Source organism: Lutra lutra, chromosome 10, assembly GCF_902655055.1.
Source record: "Lutra lutra chromosome 10, mLutLut1.2, whole genome shotgun sequence".
Taxonomy (NCBI): Eukaryota; Metazoa; Chordata; class Mammalia; order Carnivora; family Mustelidae; genus Lutra; species Lutra lutra.
The window spans coordinates 113,545,800-113,562,866 of record NC_062287.1 but is presented as its reverse complement, the minus strand read 5'-3'; positions in this window follow the sequence as shown (position 1 = coordinate 113,562,866).

The following is a 17,067-nucleotide window of genomic DNA, read 5'->3' as shown; positions in this document are numbered from 1 at the left end:
TCATGTCCGGATGCCTCCTCACAGTCTGGCTGACCTCTCACACCCCAGATGTCCCCTCATGCCCCGGATGTCCCCTCATGCCCCAAATGTCCCCTCAAATTCCGGATGTCCCTCATGTCCGGATGCCTCCTCACAGTCTGGCTGACCTCTCACACCCCAGATGTCCCCTCACGCCCCAGATGTCCCCTCACGCCCTGCTGGTCCCTGCCCCCGGGCCGGTTTCCTGGCCTGGCCTGTCCCCTGCACCCCTGTGCCCAGCGGGCCCCCCCTTCCCCCGCAGAGTGGCTCCAGAGCTCCTGCCCCCACCTCGCCTTCTCTGCAGACCTGGGCAGGGGTGGGGCGGGAGGCTAAGGCGGGAGGGCTGTCAAGGGCAGCGGCCCCCCAGGCCTTTGGGCCCCCCCACGCCCCCGGCCCCTGCCGCCCCACAGCAGAGAGCAGCTCACGCACCCGTGAGGCCGCTGCCCTGGGAGCCCGGGCGACGGGGGGGGCGTCGTGCCCGCCGTGGGGAGCGAGCCTGGGAGTGGGGGTCCGGCCACGAAGGCGGAGCTGCTGGCCCAGCGCGGGCCGCATCCTTGGGGGTCCTCTGGGCCGCGGGGCGTGGGGGGCTGCGCGGGGTCGGCTGTCGGGTGCTGTGATGCCCAGCCCGGGCGCGGGCCCTGGAGAAGCCGGGCGCCCCCCCAGGAAGGGGCTCTGGGGGTGCAGATGGCAGCGGGGGGCGCCCCGCTTGCCGTGACCCCAGTACTGCTGTCGTCCCGACACCTCGGAAAGGGGGGGAAGTCCCGCGGGCTCAGACCCCTGCCCCCGTGTCCTCGCAGCTCCGCTGGCGCCTCTGACCTCCCTTGTCCCCCTTAAGTGCCCGAGAGGTCATGACGCTGGGGGGCTGCGACCTTCACCACCAGCAGCCACCTGCGCCCTGGCCCGGGCCCAGGACGGGCCGAAGAGAACTGGCGGCCCCTGTCGCCACTCCGGGAGCTGCAGCGCACGTGTGGCTGGGCCTGCGTCCCCAGGCGGCCAGCGCCCTCGCCTGCCCAGCCCCTCCTCCACCTGGGACAGGGACCCTGGGGGACAGAGCAGGGGCGGGTCCCACCCACCTGCATCCGCCTGCTGAGACTGTCCGTGAGCGCGCACCCTTGGGCCGCCCGGGCCTAGAAGGGCTGCTGGCTCGGAGCCTCCCTCCTGTCCCCATGGCGGACCTGCGACCCACGTCCCCTCCAGGGTGTGCGGCTCAGATCTCTGCTCTTCTGGTCACCGGTGGGGTGACTTGGGATGCGTCGTTTAGTGACCCTGTGACTCAATGTCTGCGGAGGTGGGAAGAACAATGTTGTGGAACGTGTGGTCGTGAGGACCTCGGTGAGGTCACAGGTGTGAGCTGAGGGTGAGGGGACAGGGAGGGAGGACGGGCCGTTGGGAGGGTGACCTCCCCGCTCACGGCCACTTACCTGGGCTTGAGGTCGGTGCCCTTTCCCCTGACAACGATGCATGGCTAGGCACACGCCACCTGATGGCTCCATGTCGCCCTGTCCCTAGTGGGCAGTGTGGGTCCCATGGCCTGTGACATCTCTGCCCTGGCGCCAGGTGGCAGCTGAAAGGTGCATCTCAGAGAATCGTGACTGATGCTCCCAGAGGATACGGCTTTGCTCCCAAGCCCCGGGGCCCTCCCATCTGTCCCCCCGGTGACAGCTCGCCGCCATCCGCGTGCTGACCCTTCCGGGTCTGGGGCCCGGGACGAGCCCGTCTGTGATGGGGAGCGTCAGTCAGAGACGGGAAGGAACTGCCTGGCGTCCAGACCCTTCCCCTCCGCCGTTTTCTTCCCTCTTCCTCATCCTCCCCACTTCCTCTTCCTCCCGGGGCGGTGGGTGGGGGGACGGGCAGGCAGGCAGAGTGGAAGTTGTCGGGGTGGCTTCCAGGAAGTCCTTCCTCTCCACCTCCAGCCCCGGTCCAGTCTCCTGGTTCCTGCTGAGAACAGGCCAGCGATGGCCGAAGATCTCGCAGCCACGTTGGGCTGTGAGGCCTGCTGGGGCCGGCCGAGCAGAGCGGGGACTCACGTTCCTGCCACTACTCTGGAAGCCCCTCGGCTGTCCTGAGCTTCTTGCTTCTGGACTTCTTTTAACTGAAAGAAAATCTCAGGATTCCTGGGGGGCTCAATCTGTCGAGCGCTTGCCTTCAGCTCAGGTCACAGTCTCGGGGTGCCAGGATCGAGCCCCGCGTCGGGCTCCCTGCTCGGCGGGGAGCCTGCTTCTCCCTCCGTCCGCTGCTCCGCTGCTTGTGTCCCTCTCTCTGTCTCTGTCTCTGTTGAATAAATAAATAAAGTCTTTGAAGAAGAAAAAAGAAGAAATCTCGATTAAGTCACCGTTCTTCCCCGTTTCTGTTACCTGAAACTAAAGGTAATTGCCCAATCGCTACGCTCACGAAAACGGACGTCTTCTTCCTGGTGTTAAGATGATGACGGTATAACACTTGTCCTGCAGTTTGCGGGGGATGTTGTGACATCCCCAGACCACGGAACTCTGGAAATTTCTTGTGGGTGGGTCCAAGTCCCCGAACTGGCAGGGGTACATCCCTCTGGCAAGCAGGTGCGATTTATTAACGTCTAGAGCATCGCTAAGTCCGGGGCTCCATGGTCCACGGGCAGGACGTCTTCCGCACGATGGAGTGGGGCGAAACCCCGAGGCATGCGGGACGATCAGAACCTGTGTGGACTGAAGCGTGGTGGAGACCATCAGCGGCGACCTGACCCATGGCACGTGGGGGGAGGCGCGTCCCGGCCTCGTGGAAGAACCACGTGCTGTTTCCAGCATCGCGGTTTCTGGGGCGCGGCCGGGTCTGCAGGACGTACCCCGAGCGGTCAGTGCGCCACTCGCCCCAGGAAAGGCATCAGGCCTGGAGGAACAGCCGCGCGCAGAGTCGTCCTGTCTTTAAGCTCGCGGTCACAGACGGTCCACCCGCAACGTACCTCCTTCCCCGGCACGGGCCGGTCCCGGAGTGGCAGGAGCCCCGTCCTCTGTGCACTCAGGTCTGGGGCGGTGGCGCTCCCCTCGGTGACTTCTCCGGAGACGAGGTGCTGCTCGGAGGGCGGGGGAGGTGGAAAGGCAGCGCGGTCCGCCCTTCCTTCTTGCCGGGCCGTTCCTAATGCGGCAGGACGGTCGGAGCGCTCGTCCGGTGCGGAGCATAAGGTGGGAGACAGAGAAGACGAGGCCCTTCCCCACGGAGCTTACAGGCGGCCGTAACCTTACATCGCTCACAGACCAGCGAGGGAGAAACAGGAAGACGCCTAACACGTCAGACACAGGAACACCGATGACAGGGACGGGACCTGCTGGCCGCCTCCTCTCCCCACCGCCTCAGAAGGGGACCTGACCTGTAAGGAGGGTAACTGCAGATTAAATCAGGCAGGTTGAGGACCCAGAGATTAGGGTGGGCACCTCATCCGGGATGACAGGCGTCCACGTGACGGTGAGAATCGAGAGCACGGAGGCAAGGCTGGGAGAGGAGACGCAGGGAGAAGACAGCCACCTCCGAGCCGGGGGAGGCCTGGGCCTTGTCCTCACCCACAGCCTCAGGAGGAACTGGTCCTGCAAAGATTTGGGGTTCTGATTTCCGGAACCGTGAGACAATACGTTTCTGTTGTTTCAAGTCACCAGGTGTTTGTTTCTTTGTCGCAGACCGTGGCTCCGGCCCTCACGCCCTCACGTCTCACGTCTCACGCCCGCCTCCTCCGCCAGGCACCTGCCTCCTGCCCAGACTCCAAGGGGCTGTGCCGGCCGGGAGTTCCCACCTGGGAAACGGGGCTTGCTTCCGGGGGACCTGCAGGAATCCCCCAAGGAAATTGTCCTCTGTTGTGGGGGGGAGGATGACACTTGGGCACAAGGGTGGCCGCGTGGCCAGGACGCAGGGGAAAGATGAGTGTCCGTGCCAGGCCTGACCACCCTGCTGGGTCCTCCCCCTTCCCTCACTGCCAGCGCTGTCTGCACTGACCCCGTCTCCCCGCCGCCGCCGCTCCCCACTGGCTCCCCGCCCTCCAGCGGGGCCCGCCCCCCACAGTGTGGGTCTGGCCAGAGCATCCCTTCCCTGGGCTCGCTGCCCTGCCGGGAGACCTTGTGACACACATTGTCCTGCACGCTGGAGCTGGAGAACAATGGTTGCCTCTCGCCTCCTGTGCTGGTCCCTTGGCATGATCCCAAGTAAGGCTGAGGGTGTGGGCCAGCCGCGCTGGGGCAACAGGGAGGGCCAGCTGAGGGTCAGCGTATGATTGTCTGAGAAGCCTGGGGGTCTGCTCTGGGAAGGGCAGTGAGGGACACCAGTCCCACGAGACCTTTGGTGGTTGATGGCTCCCTTGTCTCTCCTGAGGCATCAGCAAACACCCAGACCCCATGGCGTATTCTCGCAGACCCGGGACGTCCCCCTGCACACCTGTACTGTCCCCCAGCAGACCCGGGTTGTCCTTCCCCATAGCCCCTCAGTGGCCCTGCTGCCACGTCTGCGCTAACTACGTGGCACCCCACTTGGGCAGTGATTTGAGGCTCTCAGAGAGGCGGGGACTGTCCAAAGTCCTTCCGCAAGCTGGGGGTTGGGGGTGGGATTCCAGAATCGCCCGCTCTCAAGCCCACCAGCTTCCCGCTAAGTCCTGCTTCCCAGGGGCGCTCTCCGTCTCAGGTCCTGTGAAACAGCGGAAGTTGACTCCTCAGGGGAACAGCCGGCCCAGGGGCCCCCTCCGTGGCAACCTCACCACGGCTGCTTCCAGAGGCCCAGACTCCAGCTCCTTTCCCCAGTGAGAGCAGCAAGCCGCTTTGGGGGTGCCGGGGGGGTGGGACCATGGGGCAACTAGGGCTCAGGGCCAAGACTTCGGAGGGTCGCTCCTAACCCATATCCCCTGAGATCACTTCTGGGTGCTGACCAGCTCTGGGCACTGGGCTCCTCCAGGTGGGGGCCCTCAGCTCCCCAACTTAGAGGAACGGAGGGTCCGTCCACCTTGCACCCCCGGGGCCGCGGAGGCCGGCTGCTCCTGCTCCTGGGTTTCTCACCTTCCCACTGCACACCTGGCATTCCAGGTTCCCCCTCCTCCTCCTCCTCCAAGCCTCCCTCCCCAGAGCTCACAGATGACTGAAAACAGCCAAGGTCAGAGCTCAGGTCAGCCAGGACCCCCTGAGAACCGGTGACGGTGACCGTGCTGCATCACTCCTCCTTGATGAACCCGCGGGCGCAGAACTCCTCCTTGATGAACCCGCGGGTGCCGCTGCCTGCACAAGAGGAGGGCCTCTTCTGTTAACGACGCCTGCTGTTTCCTCCGACGTCCGCAGGCTCATTGCTGTGCCTCCGTTCAGAGGCTGGGCCAGCGCCTGCCCTCCCCCACCCCCCGGACACAGGCTGGGGCTCCGGGGACCCGTGTGTGTGCAGACTTAACCTTTCCAAACACCAGCGCAGGATCTGAGCACAAAGCACGTGGCTGAAAACAACAGCCGTGTATCCCTGATGGTCCCGGAGGTCGCAAGTCCCAGGCCGGGTGTCGCAGGTCTCGGGGAGGACCTTACTCGCTGGCTTGTAGGCACCTCACGCGCTCCAGTCTCTGCCCCCTCTTCACACCGCCTTCTCCCCGCAGGGGTCTGGGTCCACCTCCAAACTGCCCTCGTTTTATTCGGATGCCAGTCACTGGATGGGGGCCCACCCTGATGACCTCAGCTCACCTCGATGACCTCTGCAGAGACTCCATTTCCAGATAAGGTCACATTCACAGGTACCAGGGATTAGGACTTCCACAAGTCTTTTTGGGGCACATGATTCAACCCATAACAGGGGTGATTCCTTAGTCCCATGACCCACAGCACATACGACACGCTCTTCCCTGGGATTTAGGTGGGACTTGGTAAGTCCCCAGAGATCTACAGGTCTGCCAAGTGTCGTCGATCTACATGGAACTTGTCATGAATGAAACACCGGGTTCTGGGGTGGTCGTCAAGCTTCTTTCTTAGGAATGAATGGCTAAGGCAGAACTTGGAGCTGTCCTACGCGTGCCCCGGCTCTTGGCTTTGCCCTCGCTTGAACCTCCAAGTGGGCTCTCCAACGGCACTGGGCATCGCCTCCGTTCTCTCTCGGCCTTCGCTGTGGGAGAGGAGCTCCCTCTTCCCAGGCCTCCGCAGCAGAAGAGAACGCACCATGGGGAGCCTGTCCAAGCTCCACGGCCCCGACTGTCCGGCTGGCTTCTCTCCCACAGGAAGGGACGGTTCCATTTTAACTGCTTGCCATCCAGACCAGGTCAGCAAGAAGTGACTTCATGAACCTAAGTGTCTGCATTTAAGTTTCCACATGTCCTGTTAGCAAAGGGCCCCCGAGACCAAGATGCTCTTCCTCTGATTAGTGCTGCAGAGGACCCCAGGCCCAGTGCCGCCAGGTCTCCTAATCTTCCAAAGATGAACACGCGAGCGTTGGGAACGTGTCCAGCTTGCTGTGCGCGGGTTTTCCGCCTCCTGCCAGCATCGGCAACCCCACGTCAATGACCACCAGGAGTTGAAGGACACCCTGACCCCCTGTGTGGGGCTGGAACCCAGGGCATCCATAGAGGAGTCTCAGGCGGGTACAAAGAGCGAGAAGGCCCTCGTCTCGGGTCGTGGGGCTGCCTAGGTGCCTCTCTTGCCTCACCATAGCCTCAGCCCCGGCCCTGGGACCCGCACTCCAGACCCAAGTTCAGAGATCAAAAGTGGGAAGGTGGGAAGGTGCTGGCCTGCCGACTGCGTTCCCGGGCCAGCCTCCCACCTCCCTGGAATCCCACCTCCATCCCGCTTCCGGCGGGGGTTGGCGGGGGGGTCTGGCTGGCCTTGCCTTCCCGGGGTTGGGGGGGTCCCACCCCACCTCTTCTCCCCCAGGGATCCCTCCTGCCCCCCCACCTCCTGGGGATCCCACCCTGTTCTCCAGGGGAATCCTGCCTCCCAGGGGGTCCCACCCCACCTGGTTTCCTGGGGAAATCCTGCCTCCCAGGGGGTCCCGCCTCACCTGGTTTCCTGGGGGAATCCTGCCTCCCAGGGGGTCCCACCCCACCTGGTTTCCTGGGGGAATCCTGCCTCCCAGGGGGTCCCACCCCACCTGGTTTCCTGGGGAAATCCTGCCTCCCAGGGGGTCCCACCCCACCTGGTTTCCTGGGGGAATCCTGCCTCCCAGGGGGTCCCACCCCACCTGGTTTCCTGGGGGAATCCTGCCTCCCAGGGGGTCTCACCTCCACCCACGCCAGAGGGTTCTGACCCCTGTCCAGAGGCCCGTCAGATACTTCGGGGAGGAAGCTCCACATTCTCCACTTCCAGGCAAGGGGTGGGGTCGTCCAGGAGCTGGGGGTGCCCTGACCCCAGCAGGATCCTCCCCCAACAGCCAGAGCTGGCTTGGGAGGCAGTGGGGTTCTAGGACAGGGCCCAGGGGAGCCCTGGCAAGAGGAGAAAGCAAGAGCGGTGGGATTTCCCAGGCCAACCTGTGAGCCACTGCCCCAGGCCTAGGAGGAAGTGCCAGCGGCCTTCTCCACCGTGTCCATCTTGCCTCTCCCGAGGATCCTCAGAACAGTCCTTCTTGATGCCAATGAGACCCCCGCCAGCCCCCGCCCCCACTGCAGGCGGAGAGAGTACCCAGAAGGCCACAGGTGGAGACCACTTACGTAGATTGTGTCTTAAGGACACAACTGCACAGCGTCGCCTGCCGGCCACACCTGGGAGCAGGGAAGTCACTCTCCTCCTGCGTTAGGAATTGCCCTTCTGTCCAGGCCCACTGCCCATCCTGCTGCCTCCACCCCATGGGGGAACCCCCACTCCTCCCGGCTCTGTGCTGCCAGCCTCCTAGCAACCCTTTCTGAGGTGCTGGCCCAGCCTGCTCTCTTCGCCTTCAGGACAGAACCCAACCCTTAGCAGCCGACCCAGCCCCCGCCTTCTCCCCACACGAATCCCACTCTGCACCCTGGAGAGCGCCCGGCCCAGGGCAGACTCTGCTCAGTAATAACTTGTATTGCCCGAACTGGTCGGCTCTCTCGAGTCACAGGACTTTGCACGTGCTGTTCCTTCCAGCTGCAATGCCCTTCCTCCCAGAGAGCTCCCGCTCATCCCTCAAAGCCTCTCTTAAATGCCCCTTCCTCCAGGCACTACTTCCTTCAACTAGTGGGATTCCTTGCCTGGTCACGGGAACCGCTGATGTCACTGTGGCAGCATGCCAAATGGCCCCGGCCACTCATCTTCCATTGTATTGGGGGGCTGGGGGCACTTTGGGGGTGAAGGGTCTATCTTATGCAGATCCTCAGCACCAGGGGGGCTGTAATACGTGTTCGCAGGTTGAAAAAAAATCACAAAAGGTGAGAGCAGGAAAGTAAGGCAGTGATGTTCTCTCCCTGCCGCCTCCCACAGACCCACACCGAGGCCCTAGGAGGCGGGGCGCTTGCCCGGGGGCTGGTGCAGAGCTGGCAGGCCTGCTGAGCTCTTCAGGAGGCCTGGGGGAGCTGATGCTGAGCCCACCCCCAGCAGCCCAGAGCTGGGAGCCAGACTGGCCAGATGATGTGTGGCAGAGGCTATCTTGGTGGGAGCCTTGGGCCCCTGGAAGGGCGCTGTGGAGATGGGCTGAGGATGACCTGGGGGGATGTGGGGGCTTGGAGGGGTTGGAACAGCAGGGCCCGGCTCTATCCCCAATTCCAGCCCCGGTTTGGCCATGGGGGGGGTGGCCTCCTGTGCGGACACCTCAGTGGGGCCTTGAAAGGCCACCCTTGGCCCCTCTCCCCTGGGTAGGGTGGGGTCCCCAGAAATGTCTGAGGGGGAAGAAAAGGGTAGGCAAGGTGTTAGGGACCACAGAGGTCTCACAGCCTTCCACCTACGCCTTCCAGGGGTTCTCATGGGACCCCTCCCCAAAACCTCCCTTCTTGGGTGGCTTTGGGTTCCAGCCAGCCAGCAGAGCCTGAAGGTGTCTGGGGTCAGGGATAGCGGCCACTGGGTCGCCAACACTCTCTCCCCCATCCCCCATTCCATATAGCCCTCCCAGCTCCAGTCCAAGGTTGTCTGAAGCAGGGCCCTGGGCAAGTGGTAGTGGAAGGAGCAGGCTCGGGAGGGAGTCAACTACCCCTAGCAAGCTCGGGCCCCTTGTCCCCTCCACCCCATGGGTGGGAGCCACAAGACTGGGGTCCCAAATTCCAGATCTCCCCATCAGTTGGCACGGCAGACCCTCTGGAGGGATTCCTGGGCTCTGTCCCTCCTTAGAGTTGGACTTTGTAGGCCTGGGAGTGGGGAGGCTCGGGATCCACACATAAAGATGCTCCCAGGTGATCTGGAAAGGTGGCCAGGTGAGAAGCCCAGGGCCAGATGGCCCCTAACGGCTTTCCTTGACCGACCTCTGGTCTGCAAAGTCCCCAGTCAGCCCTGGAGGGGTTCTGCAGACCCAGAGCCACAAAGCCTTGTGCCCAGGGCAGGCGGCTGAGCAGGCCTGTGACAGAGGGCTGAGGGGCCTTCCTGACAGTCGTGAAGTGTGTGTGGGTCCCTTCCTCCCTCCCTCCACTGACCCTTGTCACAAGCTGAATGTTGTCCTTCCCACAAATGCTATGTGTGAGTCTGAGCCCTAAGACCTCAGCATGCGAGCTCACTTAGAAATAAAGAGGCGACATCTGGACCCAGCCACACGCGGGAGAATCCCATGCGGGGATGGAGGTAGAGAAGGGGACTCCCCGTTTCAGGCCCTGCCAGACAGCAGGGGACAGAGGCAGACCCCCAACAGAGGGGGACAAGCGTGCCAGTGATGAGGAGACACGCGAGCCCTGCACCTAGGGCTGGGGAGGCCAGTGAGGGCATGCGGCGCGGGCAGACCAGGGGAGGAGGCACTTGCAGGAGGAGAAAAGGTGCTTTGTAGACAACTCCTGGGAGGACGGGCGCGTGAGGGTAGGGGCAGACAGAACCATCTATCTGGCCTGTTGGGTCCCTGGTGCCAGGTGAGAGGTGCAGATGGGGGCAGGTGGGAGTTAAGGACAGTGCTGCGGGGGCGGGGGCGGGGGCGAAGGTGCCGGGCAGAGAGCACAGCGGGAGGTGCTGAGAGCCGGGACTGCGGACGGCGTCTCCCGGTCTGAAGGTCGGGGAGGAAATCCGATGGCGCAAGGGTTCCGCTGAAGCCGGGGTGGGGCTGACCCGCCTGCGAGGCGTGAAGACCCACAGCACGTCTCGGGCAACCGAGGCCGCGGGTGGGCCAAGGGAGGGCCTCGGGAGGGGCAGGCGGGGGCGCGGGCGCCGAAGACCGCGGGAGACCGGAAACCGCGGCAGGAGGGCCCCGCGGGGCTGGGGGCTCTGCCCGCGACCCGGCCCCCCCGATCGCGGGCGCGGGCAGCAGGGGGCGCTGCCGGGCCGCGTCTGCGCTCGCGGCCCCGGGTGCGGCGGGTCGCTCGCCGCGACGGGCTGGGTCTGGATGGCAGTTCGGGGGTCGGCGGGACGCTCGGCCCACTCTGCCCAGCTGACGGCCGGCCGCCTGGGGCCAGGCCGGGGCCTGGGAGGGGGACGCGATGGCCTCGGGCTCCACGCGGTGTAGGTGCTCGCCGCGCGCCTTCGGCTCCCGGCCGGCCCGCGAGGGAGCCCGGGGAGCGCGCGGGCGCGGCGCAGGGAGGGTGAGGGGCGCCGCGGCGGGCCGGGCGGGCTCCTGGCGAGCGGAGCATCCCCCGCACCCAACGTCCCGACCCTCGGGGCCCGGGCTGGCCCGGCACTGCGGGGGCGGGATCTGGCCTAGGGGAGGACGAGCCGGGGGTCAGAGCGCGGCGGGGGCGCCGCCCAGGGAGCCCGGAGGCCGGCGGGCTCCGGGCGCGCGCACCTGGGCTGACGTCACCGCCCGTCCCGCGGCCCCGCCCGCACCCGCGCCGCGCCCCGGTTCTCCTGCCTCTGGCCGAGCGGCTGCCTCCTTGTCCAGCGGGGTCCCGGGCTTCGGGGAGGGTGGGGCCAGCCATCCGCAGGGGGAGGCGAGGGCCCCAACGTCCCCTCCCCCACCCTGCCCTAATGCCCCCAGTCCTGTCCTTCCTACAGTTTCCTGTGAGGGCTGACTCTCGGGGACAGGCCTTATCAGCGGCGCCCGGGGCCCCCTCGTTCTTCATCAGCCCTAACGCCTGCCGCCCAGCCACCAGCCTGCCCACTCTGTCTCCAAGGCCTGACCCCCCAACAGCGATCAACAACAGAGAGGGGGGCGCCCCTGGGGGGAGTGTCCCCAGGTAGGAACCTGGGCAGAAATCATGGGGACCGTGGGGATGCAGGGAGGAGGCCCTGGGTTTCTCCTTTCCACCTCTGGGCCGCACTGTGGGGCCCTTGAACTAAGTCTCGGAACTCCCAGATAAACAGGTGGAAGAGAGAAGAGATATCCGTCCCCTCACCCCAGGGCCTGCCCATCAGCTGCAGCCTGTCCTGGGCCCGGTGGGATGGTGCCACTGAGCGGAGGGGATGCTCCTGCCGCACCTTGCAGCTACCGGGCTGCCTAGTGAGCCCCCTTCCTGCGCAGCCTGGGCTGGCTAGTTTCAGTCCCTGGGAGGTGTGTGGGGTCTGCTGGAGGGCCAAGAATCTCATTCCTGCTAGGCATCCAAGGAGGGGCCATCCCACTACCTGAGACTGGTGGGGGGAGGGGACTGTAGGGGGCCCATGTCCCCACCCTTCTTAGTCGAGGGCCAGCCCTCCAGCCCTCAGTCACTGCCCCTGCACTGGGCCAGCAAGGTTCTCGTCTACACCCTTCCCCAGCTGTTTCTGTGAGCAAACACCCCATTGGACGGGCTGGGTGGAGGTGGGGCACCCCAGGCCCCAGCTTTGTTTTTGGTGCTCTGGCCTTTTCTCCTCTCCATGGGCTCCAGGAGTCCAGCCCTCTTCCCCTCCTCCTCACCCACTTCTATTTCAAGCTCTCCTTGGCTATTTAAAGCAACGGCGGCCCATTGCGTCAGGCTGAGTCTGGCTTAGCCCAGCCCCATGCCAAGGGTGCCACCACGCCTGCGTGCGGGCATCTATCTGGCCTGTCGGGTCCCTGGTGCCAGGTGTGTGTGTGTGTGTGTGTGTGTGCACGCACACACACGCGCGTACGCGCGCCCACTGGGTCAGGCAGATCGCTCACTGGCTGGGGCTCAGAAGCCGGAGAGGAGCCCAGGGAGCCCGGGAGCTGGGTTAGGGGAGGTAGCCCCTTAATTCAAGACCAGGGTGGGGGAGGGGAAGCATCTTTCCTTTCTGTTCCCAGAACAACTGGCTGGCTTGCCCTGAAGGAGGGCCTTTGCCACTCTGGTTTCATCTTTGGTATTTGCAAAGAGCCGGGGAGAAGGCTTCCACAGGGCTGCCCAGGGCTGCCCACTGTGGCCTCCGCCTCTGGCCTCTGGAATGAAGGTCCCTTATGCTCTGGTCCTATCCGACTTCAGGGAGCCCCTCTCCGTCCACCCCTTTCCTTCCTGAGATCACCCCATTCCTGGCCCCCATCCTGGCATTCCTTGAGAACAGGGCAGGAGTCGTTGGAAGATCTGCTCCTCTTTGAGATGCCGGAGGGGCTTCCCAGCGAAGCCCCAGGCCTGACCTCAGTCTGCCCTGTGGCCCAGGTGTGTTTGGGCAAGGGAGCACGTTTGTCTTTCCCCCAGCCCACCAAGACCTCCTCAGGGCTCTGGGTACAGCGCCCCCATCTCAGCCTGGTGCCCTCTCCCTGACCAAGCCTAGCTCTGGTTCTGTCCTTGGGGTGGTGTCCTCTGTCCTTCCCCTCACCTCCATGAAGCTGCCAGCACCATCCCCAGGGCCTGGGCCTCTCCTTCAGAGATGACCTTGTGTCTGGAGACCCCCAGCCCCAGGGCCAGGAATAGATCCTGGGACTGCCTTGCCAGCCTAGACCCCAGCCCCCTGACAAAAGGATGAGATTACTCGGGGGGGGGGGGCGGCTGGGGGAGCCCTGTCCCCTGGGAGGGGGACCTTGACTTCCACCCCCCGCCCCGGGAAGCTCTGCTGGCAGTGCCCCTGTTTGTGCCAGACCCATCAGCCGCTGTGCCCCTTTCTGCAGAGCGGGACACTCAACTGCCAGTCTGCATTTTCTCTTCAGATCCTTGGAGGCTCTGTGACTTCTCAGGAAGGACAGGTTTTCGGCAGAGCAGATGACCCCTTTCAGCCCCCTGTCATCCAGAGCCAGGCACCCCCTCCCATTGGACCTCACCTTGGCCAGAGGTGGTCAGCTTCCACCTGGACCCCGTCATGTGCGGCCCCGTCTCCACATTTCTCTGTGGCTCTGGCTGCAGCGTCCCCTCGCTACCCACGTCCCGGACCCCCAGATCCAACCTGGCCTTCAGAAGCCAGCCCCTCACCCCAGCCTTTCTGGGAGCCAGTGGCTTCGCACTTCCCGGACTCTACGCCCCCTCATGTCTGAGCCTCGAGTCTCCCTCTGAGCTGGAAGGGGCCGGAGGAGCCCCTGAGGCTGGTCCTTTCTAGGACACCTCCAGGGACTGCTCAGCTGGGGTAAGCAGAGCCCAGAGATCAGAAACTGAGCCCGCCCCAACTGTGCCGGCTCTGAGGGAGCTTGCAAAGTCAGTTCCCCTTGTTTAAAAAAAAAAATACAACTGAGTACATTTGAAGACCTAACTGGCTTTATTCCAAGACTCATCAGTTGGACAGCACGGCACCTAGCAGGTAGGAGGGGGCTCCAGGGAGTCGTGCAGAGTGGAAGGTTTTACAGGCAGCTGGGGTGGAGAGGACAAGCAAGCTGGAAGAGGGGACTGTTTCAGGAAGGTCACCTTCCCTTGGGGAAAGCTGGGATCTTTTCCTGCAGACGACCTCCCGGGTGCTGACCAGGAAATTCCAAACCGACTCCGCTCCTGGGAGTGGCTGAATCTGCAGTTAGGGGTGAAGTCTTGCTTTGCTGGGGGGGGGGGGGGCGGTTAGCACAGGTGACTCCATTCTGAGCCCGTTGTCTGTCTTTAAGCACCTCCCTGGGCCTTGGAGAGGGTTAACCAGGTCTCTGCAGTGGTGCCAGCTCTGAGCCTGTGGTTTATAGAGTGAACACGTACTGACCACTTTCTCTCAGCAGGACTGGGTGCCCCACACGGTCTGATGCTGGGACGGAGATAAGCACAGGCCTGTAATGTCAGGTAGAGGAGCAGAAACGCACTACAGACCGTGCGAGTACTTACCCACCTTCCTTCCCTCCCTCCATGCCTTCTCCCCATTTACCCATCCATGAGCTTCCCATCTGCCCACCCACCTACCCACCGACCACTAACCCACCCGCCCCGCCGGCCTCCCAGCTACTCATCTATCCACACCTCTATGCTCTCAACAATCTGTCCACCAGCTAGCCACCCCATCCCCCCATCCACGCACCGCTATCTGCCCATCCACTCCCTAATCACCCATGGGCTCAACCACGTAACACCCCCCCCCCCCCCCCCCCGCCGCCAGCCCTGGAGCCTAAGTGCTTGGCAGATTAGCGTTTTTGATTGCTAATGGAAATGCCTGGCATTAAGCTTTTGATTGCCGAGACAGTCACTTCAAAGACACCCATCTCAAATAAACACATTGCCAGCTACCCAGCTAGATGGAGAGAGCCCAGCTGCCCCACCGAGCAGTTCCGCCCCAGAAGGTCCTGGGCGACCACTCTGGAAACCTCAGCCCCCACTCCCAAACCCAAAGAGTTAGAGACCGAGGTCCATGCTGCCTCCCTCTCCTCTCCCTGTGACCTTGACCTGTGGCCCCAGATGTGCCTACGCCCTCCAGGGCCTGTGAGTCAGGAAGCTTCCGCAGAGCCCCCTGATGGCTCTTGCTTACTCAAGTGTGTCCTGTCATCCTGAGAAGGACCACTGGGGCCCGTCCAGCCACGACATTGGCCCCCATGGGGAAAGGTGTCTGGTGGTCCCCCACCAGTAGTGCGGGCACAGGGGAGGGCCCAGGCATGCCCAGCTTCACTACTCACAGGCTGAGACCCACCAGAACAACCCTTTCCTAACCACGTACTCGCCCATTCGAAACCCACGGAGAGCCTAAAGCTCTTGACCAAGGGTGTCCGGAGAGTGAGAGGCAGAAGCAGGCAGGATGCCCAGGGTTCACGGAAGAGCCCCTGGGACGGTGCCTGGCTTTGTGGTCGAGAGCAGGTGGAGGTCAGCCCGCGGGTGTGCGGGCCTGGCCTCACCACCTTCTTCCTTCCCCGCTTGGGCCAGGTGACCTCCCGGAGCCTGGGCAACTTGGGAGATGACTTCCCCCCACACCACGTGCATCCTTCCACCGCTCCCAGGGTCCTTTGGCCTTCTGCGCCCCTGCAGTTGTCCTGGGAGAGCCGCCACCAGCCTGCCTCCTACAGGGGCAGGGGCTCCTGGGCCTGGGGGAGCGGGAGGCACCACCGCGGGGCTGGAGACAGCCATCGGCTTTCTTCCACTCGCTGGCTTTAGGGACTCCACCAGGCTGCCAGAGTTATAAATAGATGTTCTTGAGCTAAAAATAGCCCCGCTTTAGCGACAGCCCAGTGCTTCTAGTGTTCGGCCTCTTGAGGGCTCCTCGGGATGCTGGATTCAAGGACCCTGCCTCCTGCCACAGCCCCGGAGAGGGGCCCGCTGAGCCTGTCTCCCGCTTCCGCTCCTCTCCCAGGCTCCTGGAACACGCACGTTCTGCACGTGTGTGTGGGCACTCCCGTGCATGTGAGCTCCCGTGCACGCGTGCATGCAAGCAGGGGTCTGGCCCCTGTCCCTGGTTTGGATGTGTCCCTAGGAAGAAGCAGGCCAGAGCCCCAAGGAGGGTCCGAGGCATTGGCTAGAGGGCCGTAGGGCTGGGCCGCATCTGGCAGCCCCCCTGGAGCCCGGGAGAGCCGTCCCGGGAAATGCCCGGATGCCTGGCACACCGTGAGCTCAGGAGCCGTCGCTATAGTAACAGCCAGCATCGGAGTGACCTGGAGGAGTCCGGTCTGAAAGTCTGTCCGAGGAGAGTAGCGCTGAATGCTCCGAGCTGTGGGGGTCACCACACCAGCGGCGGGGGTCACTAAAGCCGGCCCCGCCCTCCGTGCGGCTGCGGCCTGCAGGCAACGTGCTCTGGCGGGAGTCCGTGCAGGTGCAGGTGCAAGCGCAGGCGGGAAGGTAGGTGGGCAGGGCCAGGCGACTCCAGGGTGAGGAACCCAGGGGCCGGGGACAATAGTGGCCGAGTCCCCTGGTATTCCACCAGATGCCCTTCTGAGCCTCCGGTCCTTGTAGCCACATGTAGCCCACGTGTTCTTCCAGCAGTCGGCTGGAAGAATGAGAAAGCCGGTCACAAACGCGAGCAAACCGCCTGCCAGCAGAAGTCAGGCGACGTGCTCGGCGCGCGTGGAGGTGTGGGGGGGCGCGCCGTGTCCGTGCTTACACTGGGGAGGTAGCTGGGGACAAAGCCGCGATTTTATTGGACAGAGTTGTAAATTTGTAAAATTTTCACCAGCATGTGACAACATACAAGGGTGTTCCACGTTGGAGGATGCGGTCGGGGCCCCTTCCCCACACAGGCCTCCCCCACCCTGCCTGATCTGCCCTCGGGGTCCCAGGCCCTGAGTCCTGCGTAAGTTGGCTCGGTCTTGTGGGCTCCCCGGCCCAGGCTCCTGGCCTCAGGAAGCCTGCAGGGCCGCTGCCCCACGCTCTCCACTCCACCCACCCACCAGCCTGAAGAAAGAGGCAGCCAGAGGCACGGAGAAAACATCCATGTCAGGATTTATTACAACACGTTGTTTCCAAATACAAAAGAAGGGGACAGGACAGGGAGCGGAGTGTGGCTGCGCTGGGGGAGGGGTTCTGGGGCAGGACCAGCTGCCCAGTCCGGAGAGACTGGGAGCTGTGCGGGGGAGGGGGGCCCTGCCACCTCCCCTCCGCTGGATCTTCCAGCAAGTGTTAGGAGGGGGCGGGGTCCATTCTGGGGTGACCCCCAATGCCAGGGCCAGGGGCAGGGCAAGAGGGTGGAAGGGCTGGGGCCCGGCCCCGCCCTGCCTCAGGCAGTGTGTAGAAGTCACGGGGGAGGGGCTCGTGCCAGGGCCCGGTCCCCCCCCCCAGGACAGGAGAGGGGATGGCCGGGACAGGACCTCCCCCCACATTGCAGCTGCTCACTTTGGGGTGACCAGTGCCTCAAGAGCAAGAGCCCCCCACACTCCACG